Source organism: Cervus elaphus, chromosome 8 (assembly GCF_910594005.1).
Source record: "Cervus elaphus chromosome 8, mCerEla1.1, whole genome shotgun sequence".
NCBI classification, from domain to species: domain Eukaryota; kingdom Metazoa; phylum Chordata; class Mammalia; order Artiodactyla; family Cervidae; genus Cervus; species Cervus elaphus.
The window spans coordinates 39,082,654-39,097,395 of record NC_057822.1 but is presented as its reverse complement, the minus strand read 5'-3'; positions in this window follow the sequence as shown (position 1 = coordinate 39,097,395).

Genomic DNA, 14,742 nt, shown 5'->3' with positions numbered 1-14,742 from the left:
ACCAACTGCACCCCTCATTTGCAGCATGGCTGCTTTGTTTTCTGAGTTGTCAGTTTCCTGGGTCAGTCAGTCAGTTCAGTTCAGTCACTGTCGTGTCCAACCTTCTGTGACTCCATGAACCACAGCACGCCAGGCCTCCCTGTCCATCACCAACTCCCGTAGTTCACCCAAACCCATGTCCATTGAGTCGGTGATGCCATCCAACCATCTCATCCTCTGTCGTCCCCTTCTCCTCTTGCCTTCAATCTTTCCCAGCATTAGGGTCTTTTCAAATGAGTCAGCTCTTCGCATCAGGTTGCCAAAGTATTGGAGTTTCAGCTTCAACTTCAGTCCCTCCAATGAACACCCAGGATTGATCTCCTTTAGGTTGGACTGGTTGGATCTCCTTGCAGTCCAAGGGACTCTCAAGAGTCTCTTCTAACACCACAGTTCAAAAGCATCAATTCTTCAGCACTCAGCTTTCTTTATAGTCCAACTCTCACATCCATACATGACTACTGGAAAAACCACAGGCTTGACTAGATGATCTTTTGTTGGCAAAGTAATGTCTCTGCTTTTTAATATGCTGTCTAGGTTGGTCATAACTTTTCTTCCAAGGAGTAAGCGTCTTTTAATTTCATGGCTGCAATCACCATCTGCAGTGATTTTGGAGCCCCAAAAAATAAAGTCAGCCACTGTTTCCCCATCTATTTGCCATGAAGTTATGGGACTGCATGCCATGATCTTAGTTTTCTGAATGTTAAGCTTTAAGCCAACTTTTTCACTCTCCTCTTTCACTTTCATCAAGGGGCTTTTTAGTTCCTCTTCCCTTTCTGCCATAAGGGTGGTGTCATCTGCATATCTGATGTTATTGGTATTTCTCCCAGCAATCTTGATTCCAGCTTGTGCTTCATCCAGCCCAGCGTTTCTCATGATATACTCTGCATATAAGTTAAATAAGCGGGGTGACAATATACAACCTTGACGTACTCTTTTTCCTATTTGGAACCAGTCTGTTTTTCCATGTCCAGTTCTAACTGTTGTTTCCTGACCTGCATACAGGTTTCTTAAGAGGCAGGTCTGGTGGTCTGGTATTCCCAACTCTTGAAGAATTTTCCACAGTTTATTGTGATCCACACAGTCAAAGCCTTTGGCATATGCTACTGGAGATCAGTGGAGAAATAACTCCAGAAAGAATGAAGGGGTGGAGCCAAAGCAAAAACAACACCCAGTTGTGGATGTGACTGGTGATAGAAGCAAGGTCTGATGCTGTAAAGAGCAATATTGCATAGAAACCTGGAATGTTAGGTCCATGAATCAAGGCAAATTTGAAGTGGTCAAACAGGAGATGGCAAGAGTGAACGTCAACATTCTAGGAATCAGTGAACTAAGATGGACTGGAATGGGTGAATTTAACTCAGATGACCATTATATCTACTACTGTGGGCAGGAATCCCTTAGAAGAAATGGAGTAGCCATCATAGTCAACAAAAGAGTCTGAAATGCAGTACTTGGATGCAATCTCAAAAACGACAGAATGATCTCTGTTCATTTCCAAGGCAAATCATTCAATATCATGGTAATCCAAGTCTATGCCCTGACCAGTAACACTGAAGAAGCTGAAGTTGAATGGTTTCCTGGGTAGAGATTGCAAATGAATGACAGAGCTTACCTTTTGTTGGACCTACATAATGGTTGCAAAACTAACCCAACGTTCAATCAGGCTCTTTCACACCACATTCCAGATTCTGGCAACTCTACACCCACATTCTTGGTATAGCAGCAATGAGCTAGAGCGGTGGAGTAACTGTCCCCTTAAGATCAAGGTTGTGTCCCATCATTTTCGGCTGCGTTACCACAGTTACTTACCTGCTGGCTCCTGTAACACCTGGATGGACTCCTGTCCTTGAGGATGGGGACAGCATCACAGCTTGTCCCCCCTCCATGTTCTTCCTATATTTGTTTCTCCTTGGGCCCTCGTTTCTTTACTGGGTAGATTCACAATATAGATTTAATGATGAAAATGAAAGGTAAGATCAGCTATCTGATGAATACTTACTGCTTACTCAGGCTGTCCTCCTCAGATAAACTGAATCAGAGTTGCTTGTGTGCTTGGTGATATATGTGGTCTCATAACAAGATAACTCTCCCAGAGGGATGGGAAGGAGCTTCTGGTAGTGAGAGGGGTGACTCCAGCTTGGGTATCATTCTTTAAATGAATTGAAGGGAAGGCTTGGAACAGCTGGTACCTAGGCCCTAACAGTTGCTGCAGGCTGCTCTAGGAAAAAATTCTTACGGTCTTCCACCCATCATCCAGGCATCCATTCATTCAGCCATTCCATCAGGGTTTACTGGGAACATTTCACAACCAAGCGTTATGGAGAGTGATAACAGGAAGGAAAACAGTCCACGTTTCTGTCCTTATGGTGTTTATAACAGTCTAGTAGACTTTTTTTTTCCCCCCTTATCTGAAGGGCTAGAGCAGCTGCTAATTGAACTTTATGACCAATTTCAGAGAGATCAAATTGTGTCAAAGACAAGTTAAAAAATGAAGGAAACAAAAAAAGAGAGAGAAGGAAAGGAAGAGAGATGTTATGTCCAAAATACAGATGGAAATTGTTTAACTTCTCAACACACAAAGAAATAAAATTGAAACAGTAATGATCTAGATTTATAACCACTCAATTTGGTAAAAATTATTTTTAAAAAATCATAATGACTGCTGTGGAAAAGATGTGAAGTAATGAGCATTTTTTTCCCCACAGGAAAGTAAATAGGTACAATCTTTTAAGAGGGCAATTGGCACTAAATGCAAAAATCTATTAATATGTTTTTATTTAATCACGCAATTTCTAGCACTTACTCTCAGGAAATAATTGAGAGTATGGACAAAAATCTAGCTAGAAAGATTTTTATAACCCTCCTACATTGTCAGTGGGAATGTGAATTTGTGTAGCCACTGTGGAAAACAGTGTGGAGGTTCTTCAAAAAACTAAAAATAGAGTTTTCATATGATCTAGCAATCCCTCTCCTAGGCATAGATCCAGACCAATGGATACATGCAGCCAATCTTCATACCAGCACTATTCACAATAGCCAAGACATGGTAACAACCTAAATGTCCATCAGGAGATGAATGGATAAAGACATGGTACATATATATCATACAGTGGAATACTACTCAGCCATAAAAAGTGAAATAATGCCATTTTCAGCACCATAGAGGGACCTAGAGATATTATACTAGTGAAATATGTAAAAAAAAAAGAAAAATACCATATGATATCACTTACATATGGGATCTAAAATATAGCAGAAATGAACATATCTATGAAACACAGGCAGAGTTACAGACATAAAGAATAGATTTGTGGTTGGCAAGAGATGGGGGGGAGGTGAGGGAGGGAAGGACTGGGAGTTTGGGATTAGCAGACGCAAACTATTATATATAGGATAGATAAATCACAACGTCCTACTGCATAGCACAGGAATGGTATTCTATATTCTATGACAAACCATCATGGAAAAGAATATAAAAAGGACTGTAAGTATAAGCATAACTGAATCACTGTACAGCAGAATTCAGCAGTGCATTATGATTCAATATACCTCAATAAAATAAATTTTAAAAAAGATTTTGTTGATAATAGTAACATTCCATACAAGTAAATAATAAGAACGAAAGCAACTAACGTGCTGGCTGTGTTCCCTCCACTAAGACACCACACAACCCCTGCAAGAGAGGCGTGGTGGCTGCTAGAGGAGGTGGCTGGGAGGTTAGTCACTTGTCCGTGCAGACACAGCTGGGAGGAAACAGCGCCGGCGGGGGGCTGAGCCCATTTAGTTATCCTGTGTTTGTTGCTTTTGTTAGTGAAAAAAGTGTCAGAGTCTTGCCTTAGGGAACTGGCTTAATAAATTATGTAGTCATGCCAGGGACTGCTAGTCAGCCATAAAAAATAACATAAATGAAGATACATCCGCCTGGAAAGATGTCTAAAATACACTACTAAGCTGGTTATCAAAGAATGTTTATAACGTGGTCTCATGTGTGTAAGCGAATCACTTTATAAGCACACACAAGCATAGAAATGTCCAGAGGCATGGATGCCAAGGTTTCATCAGTGACTGTCTCTCGTGGTAAGATGATTGTTTTTTCCCGTCCATTCACATTTTCTTTATCTATATTTTTAAATTAAAAAAAATCACCTTGCATTGTTTATGTAAAAATCTTTATACATACTTTAAAAAAAAACACCGTGGCATATTGACTTTGCATTAGCATTCCGAGTCAGTCTATGACACACGGACTCTTGCTTCCCTGAATTAACATTGCTTCCCCAGGGGTGTGATAAAAGTCATCCTGGATTGAGAGCAGCAGAGCTGGGTTTCCGGCAGAGCTCATCTATTGCTGCGTCCAGGATGTGTCCCGAGGCAAGTCACCGGCTCCCCTGGCCCCGGCTGGCTGATGGCTGGGTGAGCTGAACTCTGAGGCTCCTGCCAGCTCTAACACACCATGTGCTTTTATGCATTCATTTTCTCCTTTGGAGACAGCCTGTAACCATTTCCAGTCTACGGGAGAAAGATTCTGGAATGCAGAACCATTTTGGTCTATAAAAAAGCGTGGATAAACACCTGCCTAACCCATTTTAAGAAATAATAACATGACATTTATAAACCACTTTGCACAGTGCTTATGAATTCCCTCCCTGGAGGCTTGAGTTTGACTCTAGTTATTCTGGTTATTTACATGCCTGCATTTGGGTAGAGCATTTACAACTGTGAGAGGGGAAAATGCTTCCTCCTGAGCCTGCTGTAGACTCAGTGCAAAATATCAGACCCTTTTCTCTGACACAGAATATGGCCCTCCAAAGCAAAGCGACACTTCATTTCAGCCCCATCTTCTCAACTGTACCTATGGACAAATGTTGTTCCTGAAGGCAGATGAGCTGGGCTGAAACTGTATACCAGAGTTGCCACTTCTCCTCAAAAGGGCAGTTTAGAGCAGCAGGACCCACTACGAGGAGGATCCCTTTTCTCTGAGAGTGAAGAATTTGAGTTGGTGTTTAATATCCTTTACTTCCTGAAAAATTAATTCTAAGGCCATTGATCAGGTGGGTCTTTAAGTGCCCTGGCCCTGAAGTCAGAGAAACTAAAATTCACTTCTTCATTCTGCTTCCTGTTACTGTGGAGTTTGGGGGGAAATTACTTAACCTGGTTTTTGAAATCACCATCTGTAAAAGGAAATCTGATGCACGCGTATTTAGGGTTGTTGTGAAGATGAATAAACAGATTTTCATGACCCAGATAACCACGATCGTGTGATCACTCACCTACAGCCAGACACCCTGGAATGTGAAGTCAAGTGGGCCTTACAAAACATCACTACAAACAAAGCTTGTGGAGGTGACGGAATTTCAGTTGAGCTCTTTCAAATCCTAAAATATGATGCTGTGAAAGTGCTACACTCAATATGCCAGCAAATTTGGAAATCTCAGCAGTGGCCATAGAATTGAAAAAGGTCAGTTTTCATTCCAATCCCAAAGAAAGGCAATGCCAAAGAATGCTTTAACTACCACACAATTGCACTCATCTCACACGCTAGCAAAGTAATGCTCAAAATTCTCCAAGCCGGGCTTCTACAGTATATCAACCGTGAGCTTCCAGATGTTCCAGCTGGATTTATAAAAGGCAGAGGAACTAGAGAGCAAATTGCCAATATCCGTTGGATCATTGAGAAAGCAAGAGAATTCCAGAAAAACATCTATTTCTTCTTAATGACTATGCCAAAACCTTTGACTGTGTGGATCACAACAAACTGTGGAGAATTCTTAAAGAGATGGGAATACCAGACCACCTTACCGGTCTCCTCAGAAATCTGTATGCAGGTTAAGAAGCAATAGTTAGAATCAGACATGGAACAACAGACTGGTTCCAAATTGGGAAAGGAATATGTCAAGGCTGTGTGTTGTCACCCTGATGCTTTTGAACTGTGGTGTTGGAGAAGACTCTGGAGAGTCCCTTAAACTGCAAGGAGATCAAACCAGTCAATCCTAAAGGAAATCCGTCCTGAATATTCATTGGAAGGACTGATGCTGAAACTGAAACTTTGGCCACCTGATGCGAAGAACTGACTCATTAGAAAGACCTTGATGCTGGGCAAGATTGAAGGCAGGAGGAGAAGGGGACAACAGAGGATGAGATGGTTGGATGGCGTCACCGATTCAATGGACATGAGTTTGAGCAAGCTTCAGGAGTTGGTGATGGACAGGGAAACCTGGTGTGCTGCAACCCATGAGGTTGCGAAGAATCAAACACGATGGAGCTACTGAACTGAACTGAACTGTGAAGATGAAATAAGAAAATCTGTCAGGGACCTACCAGGTGCCTGACCCATAGTAGGTACTCAATAAATAGAAAGTGAGAGTGTTAGTCACTCAGTTGTGTCTAAGTCTTTGTGACCTGTGCACTGGGGCCCACCAGGCTCCTCTGTCCATGGGACTTTCCAGGCAAGAATACTGGAGTGGATTGCTATGCCCTTCTCCGGGGGGTCTACCTGACTCAGGGATCAAACTTGGGTCTCCCACTTTGCAGGCAGATTCTTTACTGTCTGAGCCACCAGGCCGTTAATATTGCCATGAATACAATAAGGTGTCTGATTCCTTTCATGCGGCATTCCCAGATGCAGCATCAGGAGATGTGAAGCCAGATAACAGAAGATGAGCTGAGGGGAAGAGATTCAAATACAAATATTGTTACAGTGAACACTGCGTACCTTGCCTGTGGTTTGTGATTATGGAACACTGGGGCAGAATAAATTATGATCTTTACAAGATGCTTTTAGAAGACGACCAGAAAAAGGTAACAGATAATGTTATACTGCATATGTTATTGATTCTTCTCTCTGATATTTCAACTTTGGGGGGCTTGTTTTAGCATATTTTTTTTCAGTAGCACACCCCCATTTGGAAAAATCTTATCTGTTGAGTTGGTCCTTTGCTTATTTTTTTATTTTTTAATCTTCATTTTATTTTTATTTATTTATTTGGTTTGTTTTTTAATTAATTAATTTATTTTACTTTACAACATTGTATTGGTTTTGCCATACATTGACTTGAATCCGCTATGGGTGTACATGTGTTCCCCATCCTGAACCCCCCTCCCACCTCCCTCCCCATCCCATCCCTCTGGGTCATCCCAGTGCACTAGCCCCGAGCATCTTGTATCATGCATTGAACCTGGACTGGCGATTCATTTCACATATGATAATTTACATGTTTCAATGCCATTCTCCCATATCATCCCACCCTTGCCCTCTCCCATAGAGTCCAAAAGACTGTTCAACACATCTGTGTCTCTCTTGCTGTCTCGCATACAGGGTTATCGTTACCATCTTGGTCCTTTGTTTAATTTGTCCTGTTTCTTAGTTGTTTATTTTGCTAGACTACTAGATTGAATTACTTAAGTCATTCATTTTGGTTCATGCTAGTTCATGCTGAACCCTGATAACGCTCCAGACTCTGTACTAGACATTCAGTACAGTTACGATTCCTGTCCTGAAGGAGCTGACACTCAAATGTAGGGAGAAAAATGCGTTAACTTCATTTGCAATTTTTTCCTCTCCTCCTGCCTAAGGAGGACCAATTGCTGGATTCTCCTTTGTTTAATAGGTTCAAAGTGTAATGAAATATTATAGATGCTATGGGAGAAGATGTCCCAGGACAGTGAGGACCTCACTGTAGATTCTGTAGAAAAATAGATTCTAGGAAGGGAGGTGCAGAAAAGACTTCACAGGAAGAACAATTGAGACAAAAGGCTGAAACCATGTCATATTTGCATTTCTGTTCCTAATTCTCTGTTCCCTGTCCTCAACACCTATTATAGTGTCTTAGACATGCTGTCCTTTGGACTTAATTGAATTCTTCCTGGCTTGCAGAAATGTCTCTTCTGTTTTTTTTTTTTTTTTTTATTAGAGTATAGTTGATTTACAGCTTTGGGTTAGCTTCTGCTGTACAGCGAGGAACATCAGCTATACACATACACACACTCCATTCTAGATTCTTCTCCCGTACAGGTCACTGCAGAGTGCTGCGTTGGGCTCCCCGTGCTCTGTAGGTATTGTTGTTCAGCTGCTAAGTCATCTCTGACTCTTTGCGACCCCATGGACTGCAGTCCTCCGGGCTTTCCTGTTCTTCACTGTCTCCTGGAGTTTGCTCAGACTCATGTCCATTGTGTCGGTGATGCCATCCAGCCATCTCATCCTCTGTCACCCCCTTCTCCTTCTGCCCTCAATCTTTCCCAGCATCAGGGTCTTTTCCAATGAGTCGCCTCTTCACATCAGGTGGCCAGAGTAGTGGCATTTCAACTTCAACATCAGTCCTTCCAATGAATATTCAGGGTTGATTTCCTTTGGGATGGACTGGTTTGATCTCCTTGCTGTCCAAGGGATTCTCAAGAGTCTTCTCCAGCGCCACAATTTGAAAGTATCAATTCTTCAGTGCTCAGCCTTTTTAATCTATTTATCAGTCTTATTAGTTATCTATTTTATAAATAACGGTATATGTATGTGTCAGTCCCAATCTCCCAATTTATCTCTCCCCTCCACCCCCAGTAAACATAAATTTGTTTTTTACATCTGTGAGAAGTATCTCTTGTTTCAGTGGGTGGTGACTTCTTTCCGGGAGGTTCAATGAGATGAGACCAGGAGTTGTGTCTTAAAGAGAAAAGAAACATCCATCAGAACAATGTTTAATAACTAACTTCTGAAAAATAAAATGCAAATGGATTTAGAGTTACGTAGCCTGGAACACACATCCTGGAGTCGCCATATAACAGCTATATGAACTTGAATGAATGACATAAACTCTTTGATTTTAAGTTTCTGTATTTTTAAAATAACAGTAGTGACACCAATGACACAATGAGATAAAGAGTACAAAAACCAGTGTGCAAAGTGTATAACATTTGGAAGACACTTTAAATTGTAGTTTCTTTCCCTTGCTTCCAAAACACAGTCCAGAATATTTTGACCAGCCTGCCTCTCTATCCCTCCACCTGACTGAGGAGCAGAGGACAATCTATTTCAGATGTTATCATTTTCAAAAAATATTTATTTTTAATTGGAGGATGATTGCTTTACAATGTTGTGTTAGTCTGCTGTACAATGACTTGAATCAGCTATATGCATAAATATATCCCTTCCCTCTTGAGCTTCCCTCCATCACTCCCCCGCCCCCATCCCACCCATCTAGGTCATCAGAGAGCACAGGGCTGAGTTCCCCCTGCTATCAGATGGTATCATTTAGAAATTCAGATATGTAAGGCTTGATTAAATGATTCCTTAGCCATAGTTCAACGTTAATGCCTTTTAACGATTGTTGCTTTTACCAGCTGGGATTTGATTTAGTTTTAATTTCAAGTCCAAATGGCAGTTTTTAGGGTTGCTTTCAGCAAAATATACCGCTTGATTATCTAAGAATTGGCACAGCCCTTATCCAAGTGTGATAAGTAGTCTTAAGTCTAGAACAGAGTTATCAAAAGTCACAGAAACTTTTAAATTTATATCAACAATTAATTCTCTGCAGCTACATCGAATCTATCGGTAGATACGCCAGATAAGGCAGAAGGACAGTGACGCAGTAACAGCATTCTCCAGCATTGAGCAATGACAGGAGGCAAAGTGCAGCCTGAAGGTGAGAAGGGCAAAGAGGGAAGAGCATGTGTCTGACGTGGCTAATTCAGTCTTTCTCAGAACTGTCGGAGAAAACCCTTGCGAGTATAAACTCACTTGGCTTCTTTGCAATGAGTCAACCTAATAGGCTATATACATCTTGAAATTACTTGGTCTGTGTTTAAAATGGGAAATTGAAGTTTGACAAAGTCATTTGGACTAGCCTGGATCTCATGCAAAGCAATTGGTTCATAGCTATTAGCACAGCAGATTTCTCGGTCCATTGAGAGTCTGATATAGTAGGGGAATTTCCTTGTGATTCTTTCCATTTCAAGCTCCAGATAAACTGCCCTTTCTGGGTCTTTGGCTTGTTTCTTGGATTACATTTTAAATGTCTCTTAGAAAAGTTTTTCCTCAGTTTGATGCTCACAGTTCCAAGCCTTTCATTTCTGCCCCTCTCTCTTTGCTCCCTGCTTTTTTTTTTTTTTAATACACCATCTTTGAGAAACCACATCATATGGAGAGCTCCTAAATTTACTGTTCTCCACTCTTCCCTTTCTTGGCTGTCTACTCAAATTTCTCCCTCATATTCTTGCAGTAATACTTCACATATTCACTTTTTTCCTCTAAAGGGTTGCCAAAACAGGCAGCTGCTCCCTTTTGAATATTGTGAAGATCCACTCTCTTATCTATCAGAAAGGGGGAGGAAGGACTTTATTTCCAAACCCTAAATTCCAGTTAACCTTATAGGAAATGACTAGGGTCCCTAGACATCTGCTCTTTGGTCAACTGGTGTTTATTTTCTCTTGATTTTCCTCCTCCAGCTTCTCCTGGCTGGGTCCACTGAGGCTCAGGCAGCCACTGACATCTTTTCCATGGCCTCCACTCCACAATGCACTCTGGTGCCCTGTCAGGGCAGCCTCAGTGGACACAGCTAAAGGCAGCACACTGTACACCCAAAGCCAAATCCTCCTCTTTTGCTGGGGTGCTGGAAGGAGTTTTTTGGAGGGTGTGGACCTATGGCGGAAACCTTCTCTCCTTCCCTCCTCTTCCTGGCCAATAAAGTAGACATTTCCGGGCCTGTTTGAGGCAAAGGAAGAAATTTTTTTGTTGTTGGTGGTGTTTCTCCCTTTTCTGGCTCCTTCCCACAAAAAGAGGCATGGTGTGCCTCTATGCAGTGTGATGGTGAGAGGTGGGTGCTCCCTGGTCTGCTGTTGGGTGGAGGTAATGTGTGAAGGGTGGCATGCACTGGTGGCCTCCTTCACTTTGTCTCTACTAATAGGATGGCTGCATTCAAAGAGGATGAGGCAGGCCAGGATCCTCTACACAGCTGGGGGTGAGTGGGTGGTGAGTGTCTGCTCTGTAGGCCTGAGCTCTTGGGTATGTGAGTGGGGGAGGGAAGACTATTAGGAAGCCTATATTGGCCTCAAGTCTTAGCTATCTTATTCAATATAGTTTTACTAATCAGATTTTTTAAACCCCCCGTATCAACAAATTTTATGCAAAGATGGGCTCAATAAAGGACAGAAATGGTATGGACCTAACAGAAGAAGAAGATATTAAGGAGAGGTGGCAAGAATACACAGAAGACCTGTACAAAAAAGATCTTCATGATCCAGGTAATCACAATGCTGTGATCACTTACCTAGAGCCAGACATCCTGGAATGTGAAGTCAAGTGGGCCTTAGGAAGCATCACTATGAACAAAGCTAGTGGAAGTGATGGAATTCCAGTTGAGCTCTTTCAAATTCTAAAAGATGATGCTGTGCAAGTGTTGCACTCAATATGCCAACAAATTTGGAAAACTCAGCAGTGGCCACAGGACTGGAAAATGTCAGTTTTCATTCCAATCCCAAAGAAAGGCAATGCCAAAAAATGCTCAAACTACCACACAATTGCACTCATCTCACACACTAATAAAGTAATGCTCAAAATTCTCCAAGCCAGGCTTCAACAATACATGAACTGTGAACTTCCAGATGTTCAAGCTGGATTTAGAAAAGGCAGAGGAACCAGAGATCAAATTGCCAACATCCACTGGATCATCGAAAAAGAAAGAGAATTCGAAAAAAAAACATCTATTTCTGCTTTATTGACTATGCCAAAGCCTTTGACTGTGTGGATCACAATAAACTGGAAAATTCTGAAAGAGATGGGACTACCAGATCACCTGACCTTCCTACTGAGAAATCTGTATGCAGGTCAGGAAGCAACAGTTAGAACTGGACATGGAAAAACAGACTGGTTCCAAATAGGAAAAGGAATATGTTAAGGCTGTATATTGTCACCCTGCTTATTTAACTTATATCCAGAGTACATCATGAAAAATTCTGGGCTGGATGAAGCACAAGCTGGAATCAAGATTTCCGGGAGAAATATCAATAACTTCAGATATGCAGATGACACCACCCTTATGGCAGAAAGTGAAGAGGAACTAAAAACTCTCTTGATGAAAGTGAAAGAAGAAAGTTAAAAAGTTGGCTTGGAGCTCAACATTCAGAAAACAAAGATCATGGCATCCAGTCCCATCACTTCATGGCAAATAGATGGGAAACAGCAGAAACAGCAGCTGACTTTATTTTTTTTTGGGCTCCAAAATCACTGCAGATGGTGATTGCAGCCATGAAATTAAAAGACACTTACTGCTTGGAAGAAAAGCTATGGCCAACCTAGACAGCATATTAAAAAGCAGAGACATTACTTTTTCAACAAAGGTCCGTCTAGTCAAGGCTATGGTTTTTCCAGTAGTCATATAAGGATGTGAGAGTTGGATCTTTATAAAGACAGCTGAGCACTGAAGAATTGATGCTTTTGAACTGTGGTGTTGGAGAAGACTCTTGAGAGTCCCTTGGACTGCAAGGAGATCCAACCAGTCCAACCTAAAGGAGATCAGTCCTGGGTGTTCATTGGAAGGACTGATGTTGAAGCTGAAACTCCTATACTTTGGGCACCTGATGCAAACAGGTGACTCATTTTAAAAGTCCCTGATGCTGGGAAAGATTGAAGGCAGGAGGAGAAGGGGACAACAGAGGATGAGATGGTTGGATGGCATCACTGACTCAATGGACATGAGTTTGAATAAACTCCGGGAGTTCGTGATGGACAGGGAGGCCTGGCATGCTGCAGTCCATGGGGTTGCAAAGAGTTGGACATGACTGAGCGACTGAACTGAACTGAACTGATATGAACAAATAGGTTTTGGACTCAGAGAAGCAAGGGGAGAAAGATTATCACCTCAAAGTTTAATAAGGCCAGGTTGTCTATTTCTTGTTACCTTCTCTGTGCCTTAGGTGGCATCTCTGGCAGTAGCCATGTATCTTCTCTGGCTCCAGTCAACACCGGGAAGCCTGTCAAGGTTTCAGTTTCCACCAAGTGATCCTCACCTCCCTGGTTTTCCTTGCAGCCTGGTGGATAGAAGCAGTTTCTTGTTCTCAAGCTCTGGATTGCCTCAATGTCCTCTGGTTGACTTTCTTGGCCTTTTCAATCAACTGTATAACCAATTCTTTTTATGAAATCTCTTTTTATTAAATAATCAGTGTGTTTTCTGCTTCCTGATTAGATCTAGTGATACATCAGTGAAACCTGGGAAACCTAATACTTGAGTCAGCTATTGCCATAACAGTGCTGCATAACAGGCTCCAAAACGCAAGAGCTTAACATAACAGATTTTCTTCTGACATTAAGGGTGTGCAGGCTGAATGTTGCTTGGCTGGTTAGCCTGAACTCCAGGCTTCTGGCTGAGTTCAGGTTTGTCCTATGTGTCTCTCTTTTTTGGACCTGTGGTTACCCAGAGCATAGGGTACTATCTTTGTATCTCTTTCTGGGGCCAAGGTTGAAAGGGCAGCAGCTACACCGGGGCATGTTACTCTCATGGTAAGCAGGAATGAACAAAAGCTCAATTTTACAAGTTCATTTCTAGCCTGGTCACATTCCCTAAAATCTCACAGACTGAAGCAAGTCACATGTCAGAGCACAAAGTCAAGAGGTAAAAGAGTACATTCTGTCCACCATAAAGCTAGGCAGAGGTGTGGCTGTATGATTCAATTATGAAGGAGGAAACACTTGGGACCAGTAATTAAATCTACTACATTTGGCTTAAAGATTCACCATCTCAGTGAAAATTGAGCTATATCATGGGTTATTGTGCCTGTACAAGGGATGGCTAACATAAAATCGGTTGTACTTATAGTTGACATTTTATTTTTTCTATGTTTTGAAACACTGATGTTGATTTGAAATTCAGAGGCACAGTTCACTTTTCACTAAAGACCTCCTCTTCCCCACCAAACAGCAGAAGTGTTAACTATTCTCACCTTTAAACTCACTGTTCTACCCGCTTCTTTCTGATGCAGAGACTGGAACTCTGCAGATCATCTTTTCTTTGCCTCCTGATTTCTGCTTGGCTTTGCTAGTAGGAAGTGCTAGAGTGGATGGACTGCGGAGCTAGAGCAGGAAGTATGGACTTTCTTTTTCCTGTTGGCTTGCTATGGGCTTCCTTTCAGCTCCATGTCTTTCGAGAGTTACCCAGGGAAGCGTTTTTATCTCAGCAACAGCAGTTCATTCCAGTAACTGGCATTGAATCCAGTTTGTAGTGTTTCCAATGCTCACAGCACTAGCTGAGTAGCATTCCCACTTCAGAAGAGCCCCTATTCCAGGTGCCTAAGTTTTGATTATTCCAACCTCTTTCATTTTTAAAATAAAAATGTATATTTATGTTCATTTATGTTTATGTTTAAACAAGAAGTGATGTCTGCTTCTTGCAGTTGTTACTTTATCTCACCTTTGTGAGCTTTCTTTCAGGTAACAATTCTTTTATATCTAATGTACAATAGTCAATATTAAATTCCTTCTTTTAAAATAACTGTTTAGAAAGAGAAAAACAAATATCATATAATAACGCACATGTATATGAAATCTAGAAAAATGGTACTGATGAACCCATTTGCAGGGCAGGAATAGAGAGGCAGACATAGAGAACAGACTTGTGGACACAGTGAGGGGAAGAAGCGGGTGGAATGAATTGAGAGAGTAGCGCTGAAACGTCTACACTACCATATGTAAAATGGATAGCTAGTGAGACGTTGCTATACAACACA